Source organism: Pteropus vampyrus, unplaced genomic scaffold (genome assembly GCF_000151845.1).
Source record: "Pteropus vampyrus isolate Shadow unplaced genomic scaffold, Pvam_2.0 Scaffold15, whole genome shotgun sequence".
Classification (NCBI taxonomy): Eukaryota; Metazoa; Chordata; class Mammalia; order Chiroptera; family Pteropodidae; genus Pteropus; species Pteropus vampyrus.
The window spans coordinates 7018268-7030915 of NW_011888796.1; the positions used below are offsets into that span (position 1 = coordinate 7018268).

A 12648-nucleotide genomic window follows, 5' to 3' on the forward strand; every position below is an offset into this window, starting at 1 on the left:
GAGACTAGTAATAAAGTAGAAATGTACAATTCTATTACAAAATTAGTTTAAGCCATCAAGTTAATTTTAGATATGCCTAGACTTTTGTATATTCTTGTCATTCAGTTTATTTAGCAATTTTCTATGTAGCTAAACCAGTTTTAAAATAGTGTCTCAGTAAGTGAGTATAGGGTCAGAGTATTGTAGAGTGATTACATTTTATAACATCTTAACCAAACAAATATTTCAAAATATTTGACAAGGTCACTGACCTACTTCAAACATTTTTTTTGGCTCCTTGAAAACTAGCAAATTAAATAAAACCCCTTAATAAGAATTCAAGACCTTCTGCTCTGATTCCATCCTACTTTTCCAATTTCCCTTAGGAAATAATAAGTATAGAAATTTCCCTTTGCACATCACCATTTCCAATGCAAGAGATAGTAAATAAAATACATTCGGATCATGGTGAGTGCTGTAAAGTCAGTAACAGGGTAATGAGATGGAGAATGGAGAATGGTAAAGGTGAGGATATACATTAGGTTGGTCAAGGAAGTTCTCTGAGGAAGTATCATCAGGAGAGAGGCTTGAATGATGAGAGAGACCCAGCCAGCAAAACCTAGAAAAGAGCATTCCAGACAGGGAACAGCAGGGCCCTGAGGGAGGAGCAGAGCTGCTGGATGGCAGTGTTAACTCCAGGGATCATATGATAGGAGATGCAGCTGGAGAGATAGGCAGGGATCACATCACGGAAAGAGTTTTATTGTTCTGTGCCAAATAATTTGGATTTGAGTCTGGGAAGCAAGGAATGATAAAACATGATTTACACCTTAAAATATCATCTGGCCTATTCCTTGGAAAATGGCATTACAGCAGGCAAGAGTGAGGGCAGGAATTATGAAACTACGTCAGATTGTCCTAAGCTGTTGGACAGGAAATACTTAAAGCATGCATGGTAGGTAGTTCATTTCCAAATGTCTCCAGAATTTTGTGCTGTCCAAGCTTTCTGTCTACTCTGCCTCCTGCTGTTAGCCAAAGCTGCCAGCTTCCTGCTGGGATTGTCCCAGCCTGAATCTGTCCCTGAACTCCAGTCTAGTAGATCTACTTCCCTAAGGGATATTTTCAGATTGTCCCAGTCAATTATGATTCCATATATGAAAATTCCAACTATTATCTTTCCCCTGAACCTGTTCCTCATTCTGTGTTCCTCATTTTATTAGTGTTCATTCACCAATAGCCAAACAAAAAACCTAGGGTTCGCCCTGGAGCTGTCTCCCTTTCTTCCCACCTCTTCCACCAGATCTGTGTGTATCCATGTCTTCTCTATCTTTTGAATCTGTTACTTCAACGTCACTTCTAAGGTTACTGCTATAGTTTAGGCACTTACTATTTCTCAACTAAATTATCACAACCACCTCCTACCTGATGTCTCAGCGTCTGGTCCTCATTCCAGGCTACATTACAACTATATTCAGATGGAACTTTCATAATTCAAGACTTCTTATTCCAGCCTCACTTTCCAGTTTAGAACCTTCAATGGCTCTCCATTGCCTATGAAATACCATTTAAATTCCTGGGTCTCCAAGACCCAGGCCCTATCTCTCTGCCTAGTCACATTTCTAGCCATATGAAACTATTCTCCAAAGGGACCAGGTTCTTTCTTACCTACCCAATCTCCGAGACTCACTCAGTAGAGGTCACAGCCTCCAGGAAGCTCTGTCTCACCTCATAGGCAGAATAGCACATGGCCCATTCAGTGATTAGACAGGGATTTTTTACACCTTTTTTTAGTGTCAACTTATCACATCACTGGAATTATGTGTCTGCCTTTCTACACTTTTGTCTTTATTTCTCTGGCACTTAGTATAATAGAGCATAGTAGGCATTCAAAAATTATTTATTGAATGAATAGTGACTCTAATGGTCATTCATCCCTTTAAAGCATTTCACTTGCTATAAATTAAGGAACTTTATGGCTAAACTGGTTAAAGTATCATCCCTATTTAGAGAATAAAAATAAATCAATACATTGTGGGGTAGAGCCTAAGAGTGGCTCTTTGAATCTTCTAACATTAGTGGATGGTTTTATAGTAATTATTTTTCTTATTGCTCCAAGATTTTTTCCACTTATTTCCAAATATAGGCTGGGTTCCAGATGATAGAGGTTGGCTAAAGTTTGACAGACAACTGAGGCATTGGCAAAAATGTACTCATTAAGCATTTTTAGATCAATGTTTAAAAATAACAGTGATGTATAGAAAAGCTATTATTAATTATGAATAGATATGCTTTCTAAAAATATGCTCTCTGTGGATATATTCTTATTACTTGTATTTGAAATGAGCAGATGTCTAAAGAGTCTGTGAGGAATAGCAAATGGAACGTAGACTTTAGGCACCAGGAAATCTGAATTCTAATTAGCCTTTAGATATGAGATATATCAATTCACCTCTCTGGATCTATTTTTTCCCCCACTGAAATGGCTTTCTTGGATTTGACTATATTCGAGATCCATGTATGTATATATATATATGAAGGGTTAATAAAATGCACTTCCCCCCAACACAACCCCCACCCTCTTCAGGTTAAGAAGATCAAATCAATTACAGAGTGAAAGTACACTGTGAACTGCCAAGGGCTACAAACATAAAAGATAAAATAATGGATATTGAGTCAACAACCTGTGACCCCCGAGAATTATTTGAGGTGTAGAGCTAGGTGAGGCAGGTCTGGTTTTGTACTCTTCCACTTTCTTCACTTTTGTTTACTTTGCTCACTAATGGGTCTGCCCTTTTCTTGGGTATTGCCCTATCTCCCTAAGTGCCTTAAGTGATAATCCTGGTGTGGGTGGTTAACAGTTTAAGGTATAATAAATCTAACCCCAACCCCCCCCCACACCACCACCACCACACACACACACACACACACACACACACACCTGGGGAATCCGCATTTCAAGAAAGGCTTTCAAAGACACAAAAGAACCCAGCTGTAATCATGGATGACAAGATGCAGATTAATAAAACTATGCAAGGTGTTCCCTATTTCTAAATGCAGCAAGTGTGTGTGTGGTGGGGGGGGGTGGAGGGGGAGGCATAGGGAGAGAAGGATAAATGAGCAAAGGAAAAGAGAGAATGCCCCCATTTCTCTTCTTTGTGTGCTCCCCTTCCCCACTGTGTATCAGTGGAATCTAAGCTGTGGGATCCTCTGAAAACAGTTAACAGTGTAGTTTTCCCCACACCATTCTGATCCAGAGCCTGGAAAGAAGATTCCTGTGTTAAAAAATCATTAGCTATAATAAAACCATAAAAATTAGCCATAGGAAAAAAAAAAGTTTTTTCCGGTTTTTTGTTTTATTTTGTTTTGCTTTGTAAGATGTAAGCTAGGTAGATATGCCAAAGAGAAACCTAAAATACATATTTGGTTGAAAATCAGAGAATATAAGTTTGTATTTATTTATTTATTTATTTATTTAATAAGTACGTTTTTACTGTGTTCTTTAACAGATGAATAGCCTTGAATATCTTAGTACAAATGTATTACTCATTCCTTGGCAAACTTCTTTTATTAGCACTTAATGGGAATGAGGATGGATTAATCTTGCCCCTGCATGAATAATCATGGAGGCCTTAACCGTTAAGTGACCAAGTAGCCTATCCCAGTTATTCCAAGTAGATTTCAAAATCTCCTAATGAACACACACTACAATCTTATCTAATAAGAGTCCTTTACTTCTAGTATCATTATACAGTCAATACTCTGATATCTTAATGAACACATATCTGCTTTCTCAAAACCAAGCACAGATTTTCGTATCAGGTAGCAAAACGGATAGTATTACTAAGCTCTCAGTGTGAGTGAAGTTATGTTAAAGAATTTGTGGTTTTTCAAGGAGGGATAAGTTAGGCTAAATTTTGTCTTTAGTTATTTTATTTTAAATGGTGCATATTCACAACGTAAATTAAATGTATGGACAAAACTGTGTCCCTATGTAAAGTATCTAAGGTGAAAAACTATCAAACGATTTAAGCACTATAAGCCCTTAGAAGCGTTCTCAAATATAGTAGCCATTGAAATGTTAAATACAAAGTATTTCTCTCTGTTTATCATAGCAGATACCCATATGGAGCCTAAAAGAAAATATTTTCTAATTATCATATGGCTTATAAAGAAAACTTAAATTTTCTTCTCTAATCCAAAAGTTTTTATTAATTCAAATTGAGACTTCAGTCTTTTTAAGATCTCTTCACAAAAATTGTTAGATGTGTCTGTAAACCAAGGTAATTTTTCTAAAAAAACGGAAATAGTTCAGTGCAACCTTTCATATAATATCCTAAATCTGATCACATTACTTCATATGCCTGTTGATCATATTAAGGTTGTGAAACCTTAACTTAGAAGGAGGACCCTCTATTGAGGAAATTTAGGACATTATACTGGCCAACTGGAAAAGATATTTTTGGCCTCTGTAAGTATATCAATTAGGACACAGCCAATCTGCTATCCCAGGGGCCCAAAATTACAGTGACTTCGATAAGTTAGAAGTTGATTTCTCTCATGTAACAGTCCAGAGGTGAAAAGTCTAGGTTGGAAAGGCATTTCTGCCTCATGAGGTCATCCAGGATCCCAGGCTGGCAGTTGGTCTCTGTGACCCTCAACATTGATTTCCAATTCCTGTTATTTCCCGGCCCAGAGGAAGAAAGAAGTCTAGAGTAGGAACTTCCTCTCTAAGAAATGATCAAAATAATGATTATATCACTGATTATATATCATTGGCCCAAACCTAGTCACATGTCCAATGTCTAGCTCTAAGGGAAATACAGTCTGTAGCGGAGTGGGCATACATCCTACTAAAAGGTGAGATAAGTCTATTCCTAAAAGGAAGAAGGGGACAATAGACACTGGGGGTAAAAGAGTAGTATCTGCCATTGTATTTAGCCTACTTTCTTGAAGCCTATGGACTCTCCTTTCTAGATAACAGAATGGAATTAGTCATATAAATGAGTCAGGAAATGCCACTTTTTCACTACAGATCTATAGATTCTGCTTCTAATCAGAATGATAACGATCAGGGTAGTGAACACACAATGCAATATACATATGACATATTATTAAATTGTACACTTGAAACCTATATAATTTTATTAATCAATGTCATCTCAATACATTTAATTTTTAAAAAAAGGAATGATAAAAATCATCTTTAAATTACTACCATTAAAAAAGTCTGATGTAATGCACAATTCCTATTTTAAATACAAATTGAAACTGCTCATTTTTTAAATGTTCAAACTCATTAGTAATCAAATAAATGCAAGCTCCTTGAGGGCAAGGGGAGTGTCTTACCATTGTTGTCAGAACAATGTCCCACACTATAGGTCCTTGGAAAAGAAATGTTGCATGAATGAATAAGATGCAAGCTTTAAAAATGAGATACTATTATCTCCTATTATATTAGTAAAGATTTAAAATAATAATGCTTAATGCTGATGAAGATGCAATAAGGCAGAAAGTTTCACATATTACAGATGAGAGTATAAATTCATATAACCTTTCCAGAGGGCAATTTGTCAAACAACTGCAAAAAGAAACAAACTTTTGTTGATCACATGGGCAAAAATACAAAAATTTGTTAATATATTATCTTAGTGAGGTATCCGGAAGCATGCTCTTTTATATATTACTGGTGGGAGTCTGTTTGGAATAACCATTGTGGAGACATTTTGGGAATGCCTAGCACTCATAAAAAATGCACATACTCTGACTCAGTATTTTCTCTCTAGAGATTTGTCTTACAGACATATTCGCACATTTGTGATACTTCTATATATAAAGGTACTCAATACAGACTTGTTTGTACTGTCAAAAGACTGGAAAAAGCCTAGATGTCCATCATTGGAAGGGGGAAATTAAATGCCATGTAGCTACCAAAAATATATTGTTAAAATCATGAAAATTAAAGTACACGAGAGTATTTATACAATACCATAATTCGATTGGTTTCTTTAAAGGTGGCAGAGGAAGATGAGAGAGAGAGAAAGAGAGAGAGTGTGTCTGGGGAAAAAGAAACATGATGAAACATGATTGAAGTTAGAAGCATAACTTGTTCACTTTTATATCCTTTTAAATTATTTAATTATTTTTTATCATATGTCACTTTTTCAAGAAAAGTAGAAAACTTTAAAAGTCACTATTAATACTCTATGACTCTGTAATTCTCTTTCTAGCAGTATATCCCAAGGAAATAATTTGAGATAAAACAAAAATTCATGCCCATGATGCATTAAAAGCTTGGAAGTAACATAAATGTCCACTATTATGGGAACAGTTGTGAAAAATATGATTATTTATTAACATTTTCAATAATACTGGAAATTGATATAATGAAAAACCAAGAAGAAAGCTTAGTAAAAAAAACCATAAGTACATATAACAGAACATTATCAGTTGTTGCCACTGGAGAGTAGCACTGTGTATGTGTGTTATTGTTTCTTTATGCTTTTTTGTTTGATATCAGTCAGGGCTTCTGACTGTAAATGATAGAAACCCAAATCAAACTAGCTTAATTAAAAGGATATTTATTGGCTCGCTGAACCAGTTACTAGGCCTGACTAGAACTCTACCTTTTACTTTTCTCTGCACATTGGAGTCCATGTCTCCTATGGTAGACATTCTCCACAAGACTTGTAACTGTTGCAAGCAGCTCACACTTTCTAGTTTTGCCAGGAGAGAAGCAAAGAATGTTTCCCCATTCTTTGGGATAAGCTATGGGAAGATCCAGCTAAAAGAATCCCAAGGAACAATTCTCATTGTTCCACTTTAGACTATATGTCCAACCATTGTCCAATCACACTGGCCAGGGTGGTGGAAGTGAGAAACTGTGATTGGTTAACTCTGGTCAGGTATCTACTCTTAGACCAATCACTGTGAACAGGAAGGTAGACTTATGAAAGAAGACAGCACCAAGGGGAGGTAATAGGATCTGTTCTGAGTTTGGGGCAAGTCAGGGCCTCCCATGTTCCTCTTGCCGTAGGAGAATTTTTTAAAAAATCAGTACCCATTCTGCCAGATGGTTAGTGTGATGAGTGTGATGTACCTAGAAGAGAGCTGCTGGGCCATCAAAATAGCAATTGTCCATTGCACTGTATTTTCAATGAGCATGTCTTACTTGGATAATCATGGGGAAAGTTTAACAATTAAAAAAATGATACCATTTCCTTCTTTCATCCTCTTGCCCTGGAGTTTAGTGATACTTCCTTATAGGCCTTCTGGTCACTTGGAAAAAACAATTATATTAATCTTCTGATTAGGACTTGAAATCAACTTTGCCTTTTCTGTATACATACTAGATATCTTTCATTTTTTAAATAAATTTATTTATTTAAATTAGTTTCAAGTATACAGTACATTGGTGAGACATCTATAATGTTCATAAAATGATCCTCCCAATTGCTCCCTCCCTCCCCTGTAGATGCCTTTTAAAATAACTTATTTCAATGTTTTGGAAAAAATTATATAACGTACTCTATTTTCTTATGACTCACTTCACTGCACAGTGTTTCTTATATTAATACTATAGTACCAGGCACTTAGAACTTGTAGCTCATTAAATCCTAACAACCCTGCGAAGTTTATATCATTTTCTCCCATTTTACACATGAGGACACCAGAGCTCAAAGAATTTAGGTACCTTGCCCGACCAAAGATGAGAGGTGGAAGCTTTAGGATGTGAATCCAGATCTGCCTCCTCTTTGAAGAGCATGTTTCAGTCTAGAAAACTATTCATAAGGATCATCAGCACTTAGCAGTGGGTGGGGAGGACCTGTTGCTTTAAAAGTCAGGAATAGCTCCTGCAAGTTCCAGGGAGGTTAATGGCCAGCTGTGAGACCTTCTTCAAATCACTTCACCTATCTCACTTTCCTCAACCAGAAACAGAAAGAATAATCCCTATCCTATTTATCTCTCAGTGTGATTTGCATGATTCTTACAACCCAAATACTTCTATAGACATGCTTGTGGAGAAGAAACACCTTTTCCATGGCCACAGAGATAAAAAAAAGATGAGCAGAATTCTTTGAGATCCAACACAAACATTTTTGATGAAATGATGAGAATTAGTGGTTCCTAAGTTGAAATAATCTTTAACAAAGTAAATTGAGCTTAAAAGAAATAAATGTTAAGACTATTAAGATATTCCCAAATAAAGCATATATGCATCTAAAGTAAAAGTTTTACTCAAATATATAACTGTCAATGTAGTCAAAACCTAAATTAAATATCAAATTTGGTAAAATTGGAATGTGTGTGTTAAAATATTGCTGTGATTTACACTACAATAGCTGGGAGTACAAATAATTTATCTAGTTTTAAAATCATTGAACCAAAGAAGGATGAACCACTCCTTCCAATGTTATATTCAGCCCAGAATGTGGCAGGCTTGGGGTATCAGTTGTGTTGCTTTATCCTCAAATCCTCAATTATTTGCTTCTAAAGCACATTCTCTATGCTGAGGTGACAATGTCAGGAGGGCCAGCACTCTGTACCAGACAGGACCACCCAGACCTTCTGAGCGCCAGGCCACCAGGTCACACTTTCCTTGCTTTGGGGGTAACTTCATCTGGAGGCTGTTGGTGTCCTTTCCTACTGATTGGCTGCCATGGCAATTATTTCAGTCCTTCAGAGATGTTCTAATAATATAGAACCACAGGAAAGGAAATGTTGGTTTGCCAGAATTTCAGCAGATTTACTCATTTTACCACTACCTGCCCTCTTCAGTGTCCAACTCTGCAAACCAAGGGCTCCTTCTGAGTAGCTTTTGTCAACCCACAAAAGATCCTTTTAAACATTTTCCCTAGGACCTGGGGGGCCTATTTGACATACACCTGCACAACTGTGTTTGGCTTCTCAAGTAATCCTTGAGAAAGAAAAAGAACAAGAATCTGCACCAAGGGGTCTTACTGTTTTTAAACAAAGACAATATTTAAATGCAATTTATGTGGCTGAAGCATAACCAGGCAACCTCACCACTGACATACAGGCACACATGTGGCTATGTACACACACACACACACACACACACACACACACACACACACACACACAGCTAGGTTTAATTCCTCAACTCAAATTCATAAATATTTCTTTGATCAACGATTGTATATACTCTTAAGAGAACTTATGAGAGTCAGAAGATTTGAATGTTTTAAAATTTTTGTAAATTTCACTATTACAATTGTAGAATACAAGTTAACAAACAAAATTTAAGGTTATTGGGGTATCAAAATTTACCAAGATAGTTTTTGAGACTTAAATTAGTGAAATAGTAATTGGTAAAGTAATTGGTAAACTCCAATATCTTTTTATATATATCAATCTTTTGGACTTTCTACCCTTTAAAGTTCCATCAAGACTCCATTTGTTTAGAATATCTAGAATCACAATTGCTAAAATATAGCAGACAGGTTATAGTTTCTGGATCTATAGTTAGAAGACTTAGTCTTCAACTCACCCTGTGACCTGTTGGAGGCACACTCTTCTAGACTCATTTAGTAGTTGCTTCATAAAACTGTTGTGAAGATTAAATGAGAAAAAATAAAATAACAGTGTCAGGCATCCAGTAAGTACTTAAAAACATCAGCCATTGTAATTACTATAATCTTTTGTCAAATTCAATACTAAGATATTTTAGTTTCACGAACTACAATTACCACTTACTGCTCATACCTATGCCACTGCCATCATTTCTATGACCACAGAAAGATATTTACATTGTCCTTTACAGCAGTAGGTAATTTTCACCTCTCTTACATATTCTCAGTGTTCTAAAATGCAGAAAGCAAAGAATAATTCAATTGAGAAGACTCCTCTCTTGTTAGTGTCATGATATTTAACCATTTAGCTCAAGTATTGATTCTTTCTGCATTTAAATCAATTTTGGATGTAACAATGGCTAATATAATTGCTAGTGACCCTACAATTAACATAAGAACACAAATCATGGAACTCAAGTACATATTAAAGTCAAATAACAGGTAATTTTTTTTTCTTTTAGTTCTTTGAGGTTATTGATCAAGCCCAACGTAATTTCTCTTTCCAAATGGAATTCCGGCTCTTATGTACAAATGAGGAAGTAACAACATTGCCTGAAAGGGGCTATCAGATCTCCCTGGCTAGGTTAGGATGTCAATGGAAAAGAGGTAATGAAAATTAAACATCTCAGCTAAAGCACAGATGGAAAGCTCAATAGGTTGATCACTCTCTATTTTGATAACTACATTTGTTAAGGCTAAATGCTTGATCTGTGTTTGGGATTGACAGTTACTCTGCTAAAAAGAAAGGAAATAAATGATCCCATCAACATTGTGATGTGGTTGAGGTTTATCTGTATCGAATCTAACCATTTTTTGGATGTGTCGAAAATCTTGATGTATTTAAAAGTTTCCAATTTAGCAGAACTTTCTTCCTTGTCGGCACTCAGAAAAGTCTTAGAAATGGATAGGAACTCTACAAAGGAATGGGGAATACAAGTAGAGTAAGTAAGGTACCAAATATTGTGTAAGATTCCAAATGTCTTTGCCACAGTTACATTTTCCTCTCATGATAACTCAATGCTCACTTTAAGGGAATGATATTCAGTAAATTGGAAACTGGAAATTGGTCTCTAGTGAAGCCTACAGCATCTTTGCTATGGTGTTAGTGATTTGCAGAGCCTCTAACCCCCTCAGAGCCTCTTCCTATCCACCCCCAATTAGTGTGAACTGGACCAAGATTAAGATGATAGAAATGCTTTTAACCATCTGTCTAGCTTTTCCCACAATGATCAGTGCAATTATGAGCAATGGTGTTATTTGTATTAGGTTGGTTTACTATATCATGCCGCTCCTCACTCTTAACCTCCATGATTCATTCATAATATTTCACCAAATGCACTCATAAAATGGGGTTAATCACATTGCCTGTTACAGTGGATAATTATTGCTTTTGTCTTAATCTTCAGATAAAAGCATTTTAATTTTCTCTGAGAAATGCAATTTCCCTGCTTAATCCATGATGTCATGAGTGCTGACACTCATTTCCAACTCTGAAGATGGGTACATGTATCAGGACCGATGGAGCCAAAGCATGGAGTCCTGCTGCCCATGGTCTTCGGTCCCCTGCTCCTATTCTTGTATACAGGAATGGCTTTTGACCGCAGGCCAAGTTGGAAACAACATTTCTGAAGAAATTTAGGCGGTGTATGTAGTGTATTCATGCAATAACAATTCAGAATATGGGTTGGAGCACTAGAGAGGATCCACTTTCTTTGGCATTTGGGGAGAAGCTCAGCTTGACCACCTGCCTCCAGCACCCTAAAGCGAATCCTATCATTCACATTCCTACCCCAAAACATAAAACCAAGCTCTAATTCAGGGGAAGGCTAAAGGGAATACCACCCAAGACACCTATATTAAACAAACTTGTCCTTGATTCACAAAAAGATATTTAAAAGACCATAGATCGATGGAAAATTCTGTAGCTCAAGTGGAATAACCAAAATAAATGTCTAAAGAACTGACGGAGACAGTAGAAATAAAAATAATTTATAAAATACAAGTCACTACATGGAATTCTTATTTGTGTCTAAAAAGAGAAGAGATTGTATCAATTTAAACTAGAAGAGACTCCTATGAAAAAGGAGCAATAGGAAAGCAATGAAGAGTTCATGAGATTAAAAATACCAAAATAAAATAATAAATCTAAGGAATGTAAAAAAAAAGCAAGAAAATCTCCTGAAACATAGAACAAAAAGACCAAAAGACGAAACACGTGGGAGACTGTCAAGAGAGGTAGAATCAACTAAAAGAATTAAATAGGAGTTCTAGAAATAGAGAACAGAGAAAAAAATTGTAAAAATAATAGAAGAACATCCCCCAGAATTGATATAAGGTGTAAAACTTTAGAGTGAAAGGGCTTGTTAAATACAAAACAGGATGATTTTTTTTAAAAAGTATATACCAAAAAGTAAATTCATACCTATACACATTGTGAAATTTCAGAACACCGTAGATAAAGAGAATACACTAAAGCTTTTGGGAGAGGGGTTAGGTGAACAGCTTACTACAAACAAATAACAATTTCAGGGATCCTATTGTCACATGGGGTACAAGAAAGCAATGGGGTACAGCAGAACAGCTGTAGGAGATGCTTGCTGTTCTGACCAGAGAAGTAGTCAGTGGTGCAATAGAGCAGGCCAGGGACCACTTACACCTGAGACCAGTTATAGATCAGCTTATGTCAGAGGTGGAAATCCAAGTCAAACATAGAAGGACATAAGAAAAGCCTCATTGAGCAACAAAGAGTGTCAGTTGTACCTGAGGCAATCTAGTAGCTGAAAATATTTGTGGTGAATTTTCAGGTGGAACCGAGATAGGCATTCTTAGCTGAGACACCGAGAAGTGGTTAAAGCAGTGTTGGAACATCAACTTTTCTGAAGGGCTTTGTATTAGTTTCCTAGGGCTGCTGTAATAAATCACCACAAACTTGATAGCTTTAAACAACAGAAATTTATTCTCTCACATTTCAGAAGCTAGAAGTCTTAAGTGATGATGTCAGCAGGGTTGGTTCTTTTATGGAGGCTCTGAAGGAAATACTGTCCCATTTCTCCCTCCTAGCTTCTGGTGGGTTGTTTGG

The 12648-nt window shown here is 36.3% G+C and overlaps 1 pseudogene; it reads left to right on the forward strand.

Moving 5' to 3' along the window:
* Positions 1–12159: 12159 nt before the first annotated feature.
* On the forward strand, positions 12160–12421 carry LOC105310021 (annotated as a pseudogene).
* Positions 12422–12648: the final 227 nt, after the last annotated feature.